This window comes from Muntiacus reevesi, chromosome X (genome assembly GCF_963930625.1).
Source record: "Muntiacus reevesi chromosome X, mMunRee1.1, whole genome shotgun sequence".
In the NCBI taxonomy this organism is placed as follows: Eukaryota; Metazoa; Chordata; class Mammalia; order Artiodactyla; family Cervidae; genus Muntiacus; species Muntiacus reevesi.
Genome location: NC_089271.1, coordinates 78,485,283 through 78,497,223, shown reverse-complemented (window position 1 = coordinate 78,497,223; position 11,941 = coordinate 78,485,283).

The following is an 11,941-nucleotide window of genomic DNA, read 5'->3' as shown; positions in this document are numbered from 1 at the left end:
ACCAACTCTTTTTGACCCCATGGACTGCAGCACACCAGGCTTCCCTGTCCATCACCAATTCCCAAAGCTTGCTCAAACTCATGTCCTTTAAGTTGGTGATGCCATCCAACCATCTCACTCTCTGTTGTACCCTCTTCTCCTGCCTTGAATTTTTCCCAGTATCAGGGTCTTTTTGAATGAGTCAATTTTTTGCATCAGGTGGCCAAGTTACCTGAAGCTTCACCTTCAGAATACAGTGGAATACTACTCATTATTTATTTAAAAAAATGTATAACTATGGATCTGAACAAGAAAATCAGATATATTTCAAAAATATTATGCTGAATAAAATAAGCCAGATACCAAAAAGTAAATTTCATGACTAATTTCACATAAAATTTTAGAAGAGGCAAGATTAATTTGTGTTTACAAAAATCAGTTCAATGGTTGCATTGAAGGGACTGGGGATTGAGTGACTAGAGAGATGCATGTGTGAACTTTCTGGCATGGTGACAATATGTTTTTGTCTTGATATGTGTGTGTATTTTGCAGGTGCATTCATTTAGCAAAACTGGCTGAATTGTAAATACACATAAAATCCATGAATTCCACCACATGCAAGTTGTATCTCAGAATCTTTAAAAAGAATGATGACAAAGTATTATGAAAAACTTTTATCATCAAATTCAAAGACTTAGTTTGCATCAAAAAATGCCTTGATAAGCTAATCAAAACTAACACAAGAAAGATAATATTTGAATAGCTTTATGCATAATAAATGAGTCGATTTTACAATTTCAAAAATTCTTCAAGGACAGGTTCAGATCCAGATGGCTTCACTGTTGAATTCTATCAAATATTCAGGAAATAAATAATATTGGTATTATACAATGTCAATGTAATTCAACATATTAACAGGAAAAAGGGAGAAAAACCATGTGATTATCCCAACAAATTCAGTGAAAACGTTTAAAAATTCAATACACATTTATGCTAAAAATTTTCAATAGATTGGAGTAAAAGGGATCTCATTTAACATAGCAAAATGTATCCACAAAAATCCTACCATTACCATCATAATTTTCAGTAAAATGCTGAATGTTTACCCCTTAGATAAAGAATAAATTAATGACGTTAACAACTGTGTCAGGTTGTGTTAATTGTTCTTGTTACACCAGTTAAGCAAGAGGGGAAAGAAGACTTAAATCATACAGGTTAGTTAAAAAAAAAATAAAAAAAAGTACTTATTCATGAATGACTAGATTGTGTTTTGAGAAATCTACAAAAATATACCAGACATGTGAATTTAGGAATGTCACATAATGCAAGTCAATAAAAATCAATTATATAATCAATTACATTTCTATGCATTACCAAACTCCAACACTTTGGCCACCTGATGTGAAGAGCTGACTCATTTGAAAAGACCCTGATGCTGGGAAAGATTGAGGGCAGGAGGAGAAGGGGGCGACAGAGAATGAGATGGCTGGATGGCATCACTGACTCAATGGACATGGGTTTGGGTAGACTCCTGGACTTGGTGATGGACAGGGAGGCCTGGCGTGCTGCAGTTCATGGCATCACAAAGAGTCAGACACGACTGAGTGACTGAACTGAACTGAACCAATAAATATAGAAAAATAACATTTAAGAAATTCCAACTCAAATATAAAATAATTAGCTATACCAACGTCTAAACCAATAACTCTAGAAATTTACTGAGACATAAATTAAAGAAGTCTTTAAAATATGAAAATATGCCATGTTCATCGATTAGAAGACCCAGTACTGTTAAGATATTTATCTCCCTAAATTGATCTATAATTAAAATCCTAATTAACATCTCATCATGTTTTTAACAAAATTGGCATACCTTCAATTTTAGAAATTTTATATGAAAATTCAAAGGATGCATAGGAATCACAAAAATATTTACAAAGGAAAACAAAGTTTGTGGACTCAGTATACCTGATATCAAAATTTAGAAAAAGAAAATTGATGGAGAATTATGTCAATGGTAAAATTCAGGAAATATGTAAATAGACCCACATTTAAAAATTTAAGTGATTTTTAACATAGGTGAAAACAGAACTCAGTGGAAAATGTAAATTATTTCCTAAGAAATTGTGCTGAAATAGCTGAATATCTAGAAATAAAAAAGTAACTTCAAACTTTGTCATCATACCCTTAAAATTTATGAAAGAAGAATAATAAATCCAAACATAAGTGAGAAAAGTAAAAGAAAATATAGATCATTTTTAAACCTTGGATTAAGAAAGATTTCTTAGAGCAAACAGAGCATTGGCCACATCAAAAAAAGATAAGTTAATTTCATCAACTTTCAAAATTTTTCATCAAAACTCTGCATAAGGAAATAAACATGAAAATGCAGACCAGCAAAATGTTTTGCAACACTTATCTGACAAAGTACTTGAATACAGAATATACAAAAAGTTCTACAATTAAATATGAAGAGTGAGAAATCAATTTAAAACTGTGAGAAAAGCTTGAAAATAGCTTGCACAAAAGGTATATGAAAATAACCCATAAAATATAAAAAGTTTCAGAATCGTTCATTATTAGGGAAGTGTACACAAAATATTATACAGACTCATTAAAATAAAAATAATAATTACATCAAATAATGGACTATGAAAAAATGAAACTATTGCATATTTCTGGTGGGAATGTGAAACAGAATTACCATCTTAGAAAATCATTTGACAGTTTTTTGAGGAATAAACATGCATCAGATTTATGAGCCAATCTTTCCACTTCTATGTGTTCACTCAAGAGAATAAAATCATATGCATGAAAAAAACAGTTTATAAATGCTCAGATCACCTTATTTCTAATAACCAAATAGTGGAAATATTCTAAGTGTCCATGAACAAGAAATTAAATTGAAAAAGTACTGCAGTATATTACTACAAAAGAATATTAAATAATAAAAATGCAAACCAATGATACATGAAACAATAAGGATTAATACCAAGAATGTTATGCTGAATACAGGCAGAATTGAGACAAATGGATAGAAATGAGATTTACTTTATTTGATAGGTTTTTGACATAAGAGATACTTTGGGATGATGAAAGATATTAATATGTGTATTATCTGAGTTCCCCAGGTGGCTCAGTGGTAAAGAACCCACCTACCAATTCAGAAGACAGAAGAGATGTGGGTTCGACCCCTGGGTGAGGAAGATCCCCTGGAGGAGGGCATGTCATCCCCTCCAGTATTCTTGCTTGGAGATTCACATGGACAGAAGAGCTTAGTGGGTTATGGTCCAAAGAGTCAGACAAAACTGAAGCAACTTAGCATGCACATGTTACCTATGTATACGCATTTGTCAGAATTAATTGGCCAATTTACTTAAATCCATGCATTTCACTGCATGTCAATTATATTACTATAAAATATTATAAAATAAAATGTCATACAATTTGACTCCACAATTTGACTTCTTATATTATACCCAAGATAAGTAATGGGAAGTGTGAGGTAGGTATCTCTAAAGGCATGGCCATGTAAAAAATGGAAGATCACAGGCAAGTTAATATTGAAGAATTACAATGCTGATTGAATTATATTAATTATAGTAGAGATACATTCAATTATAAAATGCATATTTTCTAAGCATATAGTATATTCTGAAAAATGAATGATTTTGGTGATGGATAAACAGCTGTGGATAGCAGATGGAAATATTTCCTTCAGGAGACTTGCAAACATTAGAGGGAATGAAACAATATATATGTAAACAAAAATAATTTTATAGAGCAATAAACATTATAAAGAAAACACAAAGAATTAATATGTCTTGACCACTTATTATGAACAAGTACTACACTTCATTTGAATATATTTTTCCTGGGATGATCAAGGATAAAACATGGGCATGTAAGCAGAATGAGGAAATACTTGTATAAGTTCAGTGACAGTAACGGGTAGGAGGAATGACACAAACAAACTTGTGGAAGTAAAACGTAATCATCTTAAAGACTATAAAGATAAACTATATTGGAACATCTAACTGAAAAGATTGCTTGGGTAAGAATGTAAGAATTCTCGCTAAATAAAAGAATGTGAATTATTCTTACAGCATTCTCTACCCTTAAGAGCATGCACATATCTAAAGAACGATTTGGTTTAAAAATGCAGTTCACTTCTGTTTTTCTGGGGATTAACTGTTTATATGTAGAGTTTTTGAAAAGCAGACTTACTTATGTACTCCAATGGAATCCCAATGGAAAGCAATATGAAAAAGTTAAAGATACTTCTTTCTCAGTGCTCAAGGAATATACATTCTTTAACAACAAATTAAAGGGGAAAATCAAGGTGACTATTTTATTCCTTCACTTCCTTAACTACATTTTAATAAACTGTGAATTCATGTATATTAATTTAACCAATATTTATTGAGACATTTATCCCATGTCAATCTTTTTTTTTATTTTTCAGTGGGTTTTGTCATACATTGATATGAATCAGCCATATCCATGTCAATCTTTATTCAAAAGTCTAAAGATAGAATAGTGAAAAATTTATAGTATCCTTTCTCTTATAGAGCTTAAACATTCATTGGAGATAGAGACAAGTAGCATGTAATTAAATAGGTACTAACCAGAAGATAAAAATAAATCAGATGAGGATTTGTAGAGAAAACAACACTTAACCTGAAAGGAGGTGAACTGTGGAAAGATTAGGGAATGGACATAAATTCAAAATGGATTGAGTTTAGGGTATACAGAAGTTGGAAGAAGAGGAGAGAAAAAAAGAGGGTAGTCTAGAAATGTAAGATGGAATTAGATCTCACAAGGGTTTTTAAATCATGTCAGAAAAGTGTAGACTTGCTTCTGATGAATGGAAGCTCAGTGGAGAATGTTTCATTTCCAAAAATAAATCTTTCACATTCAAACCAGGAAAACACTTAAAATATTACTACCATTCCCCATAATTTGATTTCACAAATGCCAATTACTACAATCACATGTTTCAGTTTCCTACATAGGACCTAAATTTGTTTGAAAAAATTACTGCAAAGAAAATGACCATAAGGAAACAATTTGAAATCTGAAAACTATTGCACATTATATATTTTTTTCTATCAAAATTTCTACCTTTGATATCATACATTCCTTAGCCCAAGTTACATAGAGACGACTTTTATACAGGGTGAGAAGTGATTTCTACTCATTGATTAGAGGATAGAGGTGGGAGAGCTAATATCAGAGAAAGGTTTGTAAAAAAGCAATGTCATTGAGTTACCAAGGTGCGATGGAATGGTTAAGTAGGGAAGATATAAAATCATTCTAGAAAAAGGGAAAATATACATGAATAAACATATAATTGGTTATGAATGACAAATTATTGCTAAAAATTAAGATTCTAAAAAAAAAAAAAAAAAACTTTTCTGAGAGTTCAAACTGGAGAAGCAAATAAGGTCTTTATCAAGGAGAGTTGTGGACTTTATGTGCAATGAGAAACTATAAGCAAATAAAGTGATTTTATTTTCAACTGATAAATATACTCTTGATGCAATGGTTTCCAGCTATTGGTTTAGCATGTAGAGTTTGAAAATCATCACCTCGTCCTAACAATAGGCAAAGATATGAACAAACTGAAAATAAACAACCTTTTTAGATGTGTCAGAGAATTTAGATGACTGAGCAATCCACTGCTCTCCAAATTGAAGAAACAGACAGGCAAATACAAACATATGCTATGCACAAGTATAGAAACTTACAAGGTGAAATCTAGAAACCAATACTGAAGTAAGAAAATTCAAATTCTAACTGGTAAATGGCTAGGACCCATAAGAGTTGATATTTTAGTTTGAGTCTGAAAGCAGGAAACAGGTGAAGTCTGTCAAAGAGGAAGCATTCTCTCTACTCTGGAGAAAAAGAAATCTCACTACTCAAGGGAAAGTTAGCCTTTTTGTTCTATTGAGGCCTTCAATTGATTGGATGGAATACACCTGCATTAGGAAGGACAGTATGTGTTCCTTAGTTTACCAATTTAAATGCTAATCTCATACAAAAACAGCCTCAGAGAAAAACTCAGAAGTATTTTTGAACACATATCTGGGTACACCATTACCCAGTCAATTTAACACGTGAAATCAAAATCATTATCATAATGTAAGCAGATCAAAGGAAATTCTAAGAAATAATCAGAAAAGAAATGCTAGATTAAAAAAAGTATTAGTAAGTTCAGTTCAGTTCAGTCACTCAGTCGTGTCTGACTCTTTGTGACCCCATAAACCGCAGCATGCCAGGCCTCCCTGTCCATCACCAGCTCCCGGAGTTCACCCAAACTCTTGTCCGTTGAGTTGGTGATGCCATCCAACCATCTCATCCTCTGTCATCCTCTTCTCCTGCCCTCAATATTTCACAGCACCAGGGTCTTTTCAAAGGAGTCAGCCCTTCGCATCAGGTGTCCAAAGTATTAGAGTTTCAGCTTCAACATCAGTCCTATCAATGAACACCCAGGAGTGGTCTCCTTTAAGATGGACTGGTTGTATTTCCTTGCAGTCCAAGGGACTCTCAAGAATCTTCTCCAACACCACAGTTCAAAAGCATCAATTCTTCAGTGCTCAGCTTTCTTTATAGTCCAACTCTCACATCCATACATGACCACTGGAAAAAACCATGGCCTTGAGTAGACAGACCTTTGATGACAAAGCAATGTGTCTGCTTTTCAATATACTGTCTAGGTTGGTCAAAACTTTCTTTCCAAGGAGTAAGTGTCTTTTAATTTCATGGCTGCAATCACCATCTGCAGTGATTTTGGAGCTCCCCAAAATAAAGTCAACCACTGTTTCCACTGTTTCACCTTTTATTTGCCATGAAGTGGTGGGACCAGATGCCATGATCTTAGTTTTCTGAATGCTGAGCTTTAAGCCAACTTTTTCATTCTCCTCTTTCTTTTTTCATCATGAGGCTCTTTTGTTCTTCTTCACTTTCTGCCATAATGGTGGTGGTATCTGCATATCTGAGGTTATTGATATTTCTCCTGGCAATCTTGATCCCAGCTTGTGCTTAATCCAGTCCAGGGTTTCTCGTGATGTACTCTGCATATAAGTTAAATAAGGAGGGTGACAATATACAGCCTTGATGTACTCCTTTTCCTATTTGGAGCCAGTCTGTTCCATGTCCAGTTCTAACTGTTGCTTCCTGACCTGCATGTAGGTTTCTCAAGAGGCAGGTCAGGTGGTCTGGTATTCCCATCTATTTCAGAATTTTCCACAGTTTATTGTGATCCACACAGTAGAAGGTTTTGGCATAGTCAATAAAGTAGAAATAGATGTTTTTCTGGAACTCTCTTGCTTTTAGTAATAAATAATTTCTTTTCCAGGCTTATTAGTAAACTGTACAAAGCTAAAGAAAATATCAAAATGCAAAAAAAAAAAAAAAATCAAACTCTAAATCTAACCACATCTTATTAAAAATGCCGAAAATAAACAAAGAAAACAATTTTAAAGAAGCCTGAGGAAAATAGGACATATATAGAAGCACAGGAATAAGCATTATAGTATAATTCAAATTAAAATCCATGCAAACAAAAGAGCCTGAAGAGAAATATTTAGATATTAAAAGAGAAAAAATCATACTAACCTAGATTTCTGTACCCTGGAAAACTATCCTTAAAAAGTAAAGAATAAATACTTTCTCTGTCAAACTACAGTTGGAGTAGTTTTTGTCAGTAGGCCTGCCTTTTAAGAAATGTTAAAACACATTTTTCAGAGGAAAAAAATATATAGGCTAGACACTTGCATCTACATTTAAAAAAATGCTAGTAAAGAATAATTGAAGTAAAATCAACTTTTTAATTTAATTGTTTTTATATGTAAAATTATAGAGTATAGGTAAGTGAAAGTAATTACAAAAATAAACACAAAGGGCAAGAGGGTGATCTTAGGTATTTCATTATAAGCTATTTGCACTAGTTGTAAGTAATATAGTGCTATTTGAAAGTGAATTTGATTTTGTTGTAAATGTATTTTATAAACTCTAGAGCAAATAATAAAATATTTTTAAACAATTGAGTAAAATTTATATTTTAAAGTGAAAAAATGCAATCATAGAAAATGCACTCATATAAACATTTTGAGTAAAATTACATAAAGCAGAAAAAGACCTGGATACAAAAATAAAAGAACAAGGGTAACAGGAAGGAGTAAACAAATAAGGGAAATATTAATTTATTATATCAATAATTATTGTAAATATCAATGATTTCAATGTGCAAATAAATTACAGATCAATTAAAAGTTCAATTTATTGTCAAAGTGCATACAAATTCAAGATCAACTATATTTTGTCTAAAAGAAGCCCACTGTAAATATAACGATACATACAGGTTAAGAGAAAGGGAGTGGAGTAAAATATACCATGCTAATACTAATTAAAAGAAAGCTGAAGTAGCTATACTAGTTTCAGACAACACATATAGAGAGCAAAGAAAATTATCAAACATAAAGATGGGCATTATATAGTAATAATAGACACAGTCTCCAACCTAACAATCTTCACAATGGAATGCCAAAATGCATGAGACACAAATTGATGGAACTCCAAGGAGAAGTGGATGTATATACTGTTGTACTTGGAGACTTCAACATACCTCTGTCACTAATGGACAAATTCAGAAGGCAGAAAATCAGTGAGGACATGGTTGAATTCAATATCTCTATCAATCAATTGTATATAATTGACTCTACAGACTACTCGCAGCAGAATGTACATTTTTCTCAAGCTCACAAGGGACATTTTCCAAGATTGACCACATTCTGGCCATAAATTACACATTAACAAATGTAAAATTTTGGAAACCATAAAATGTAAGCTGTCAGGCCACAATGATATTAACCTAAAATCCAACACAGGAAAATAGTTGGAAAATCCTAAACTACTTATTTAGACAACACATTTGCAAATAGCACATGGCCCAAGGCAAATTCTGAGAAATGTAAGAATAATTTTAACTAAATGAAAATTAAAACACAATACAAAAGTTATAAAGTACAAAAGAAGTAGTGCTTAAGGAAAATGTATAATACTGAAAGCATTTATTAGGAAAGAAGAAAGATATAAAATAAATAATCTATGTCCCAAACTTAGGCAAATTTAAAAAAGAGAAGCTGGTTAAGTCCAAAATAAATAGAAGAAACAAACAAACACCAACAACAAATATATATATATGTATATATAAATCCATGAAATTGAAGATTAAAAAATAAGAGAAAAAAACAATGATATCAAAAGCTAGTTCTTTGAAAAGATTAACATAATTGATAAAGGTCTATCCAGGCTAAAAACAAAAAAAAAGCATAAATTACAAATATCAGAAATATAAGGGAGGGCCAGTATTGCACATCCTTGAGCATTATAAGGATAATAAAGGAATATTATGAACATTTCTGTGCCCACAAAATTTATAATCTATCTGAAATGACTCATTATTTGCATGACACAAACTGCTAAAACTCACACATGAAGGAAATAGACAATCTGAGTAGGCCTATGTGTTGTTCTTTGTCACTCAGTCATGTCCAACTCTTTGCGAACCCATGGACTGTAGCCCATCAGGCTCCTCTGTCCATTGGGATTCTCTGGAAAAGAATACTGGAGTGGGTTGCCATGCCCTACTCCAAGGAATCTTCCCAACCCATGGATCAAACCCAGGTCTCCCACATTGCAGGTGGATTATTTATCATCTGAGCTACCAGGAAATTAGGCCTATATATATAAATAAATTTAATCAATAACTAGTAATTTTTACCACAAAAAGGAAGAAAGGACAACAAGAAAAGAGTAAGTGGGAAAGAGAAAGAAACCATGTATATATGGGTTCACTGATGAATAATATTAACTATTTAAGTAAGAAATTATGCCACTTCTTTATGTCATCTCCCAGAAGATAGCAACAGAGATGATAATTCCTAACTTACTTAATGAAGCAGAGGTTGTCATAATATCAAACTAGACAAGGACATTGAAAGAAAACAAAAATACAAATTACTATCTCTCAGAAATATAGTTATAGAAATCCTGAATAAAATGCTAGCAAATTGAATTGAAAAATGTATAAAAATAATTAAGTATTAAAAAAAAACAATGCTTTGTTAACTGCTTTGGGTTTGTTTTTGTAGGTTTTTTTTTTTTTTATTCCCTTCCTCTTTTATTCTTTTCTCTAGTATTTCTTGCCTTGAGAAGTCTGTTTAGCATTGGTTGTAAAGCGTGTTTGGTTGTGCTGAATTCTCTAAGCTTTTACTTGCTGTAAGCTTTTGATTTCTCCATCAAATCTGAATGAGAGCCTTGCTGATTATAGTTTTATTGGTTGTAGGTTTTCCCCTTTTATCACTTTAAATGTATCCCACCACACCCTCTGGATTACAAAATTTCTGCTCTAAAATCAGCTGATAACCTTATGGGGATTCCCTTTTATGTTATTTGCTGCTTTTCCATTGAAGTTATAATATTTTTGTATTTAATTTTTTGTTAATTTGATAAATATGTGTCTCAGAATGTTTCTCCTTCTCCTGTATAGGACTGTCTGCAGTTCCTGGACTTAGGCCACTATTTCTTTTCCCATGTTAGGGAAGTTTTCCACTATGATCTCTTCAAACATTTTCTCAGGTTCTTTCTCTTTTTCTTCTTCTTCTGGGACCCCTATAATTTGAATGTTGCTGTATATTTAGTGTTATCCCAGAAGACTTTGAGACTGTCCTCATTTATTTTCTTTCTCTTTTCTTTATTCTGTTTCATGGCAGAGGTTTTTACTATTCTGTATACCAGGTCATTTATCTGTCCATCTGTCTCACTTATTCAACTTTTGATTTCTTCTGATGTATTTTTAATTTCAGTTATTTTCTTCTTTATATCTGTTTGTTTGTTCCTTAGTTATTCTAGGTCTTTGTTAAATTTGTATCTTCTTGATTCATGCTTTCATTCTGTTTCTGAGATCTTGTATCATCTTAACTATCATTATTGTGAATTCTATTTCAGAAACACCACTATCTCCTCTTCATTTAGTTTGTCTTTGTAGGTTTTTGTCTTGCTCTTTCATCTGAAACTTATTTCTTTGTCATTTAATTTTGTCAAACAGTGTGTTTGTAGTCTTCTTTATATAGACTGAAGGAACTTAATCCCTTTTGCTTCTAGTGCATGCCCCCTGTGGGTGAGACTGGTCCAGAGGGTTATTTCATTATCATCTTGATAAGAGGTTTGAACTATACAAAGAGCTCATGCAGCTCAATATCAACAAACAAACATACAAACATATATACAAAAATTAAAAAAAAGTCAAAAAATGGATGGAAGATCTAGACATTTATCCAAAGAAAACATAAAAATGGCTAAAAAGCACAGGAAAATATGCTCAATATCACTAATTATTAGAGAAATGTAAATCAAAATTAAAATGAGGTATCACCTCACATCAGTCAGAATCAGATCAGTTGAGTCATTCATGTTTGACTCTTTGCGACCCTATAGACTGCAGCATGCCAGGCCTCCCTCTCCATCACCAACTCACAGAGATTACCCACACTCATGTCCATTAAGTCAGTGAAGCCATCCAACAATCTCAACCTCTGTTGTCCCCTTCTCCTCTCGCTTTCAATCTTTCCCAGAATCAGGGTCTTTTCTAATTATTCAATTCTTCTCATCAGGTGGCCAAAGTAATGGAGTTTCAGCTTCAACATCAGTCCTTCCAATGAACACTCAGGACTGATTTCTTTTAGGATTGACTGGTTCAATATCCTTGCAGCCCAAGGGACTCTCAAGAGTCTTCTCCAACACCATAGTTCAAAAGCATCAACTCTTCAGTGCTCAGCTTTCTTTATTGTCCAACACTCACATCCATACTTGGCTACCGGAAAAACCACAGCTCTGACAAGACGGACCTCTGTTGGCAAAGTAATGTCTCTGCTTTTTAATATGCTGTCTACGTTGG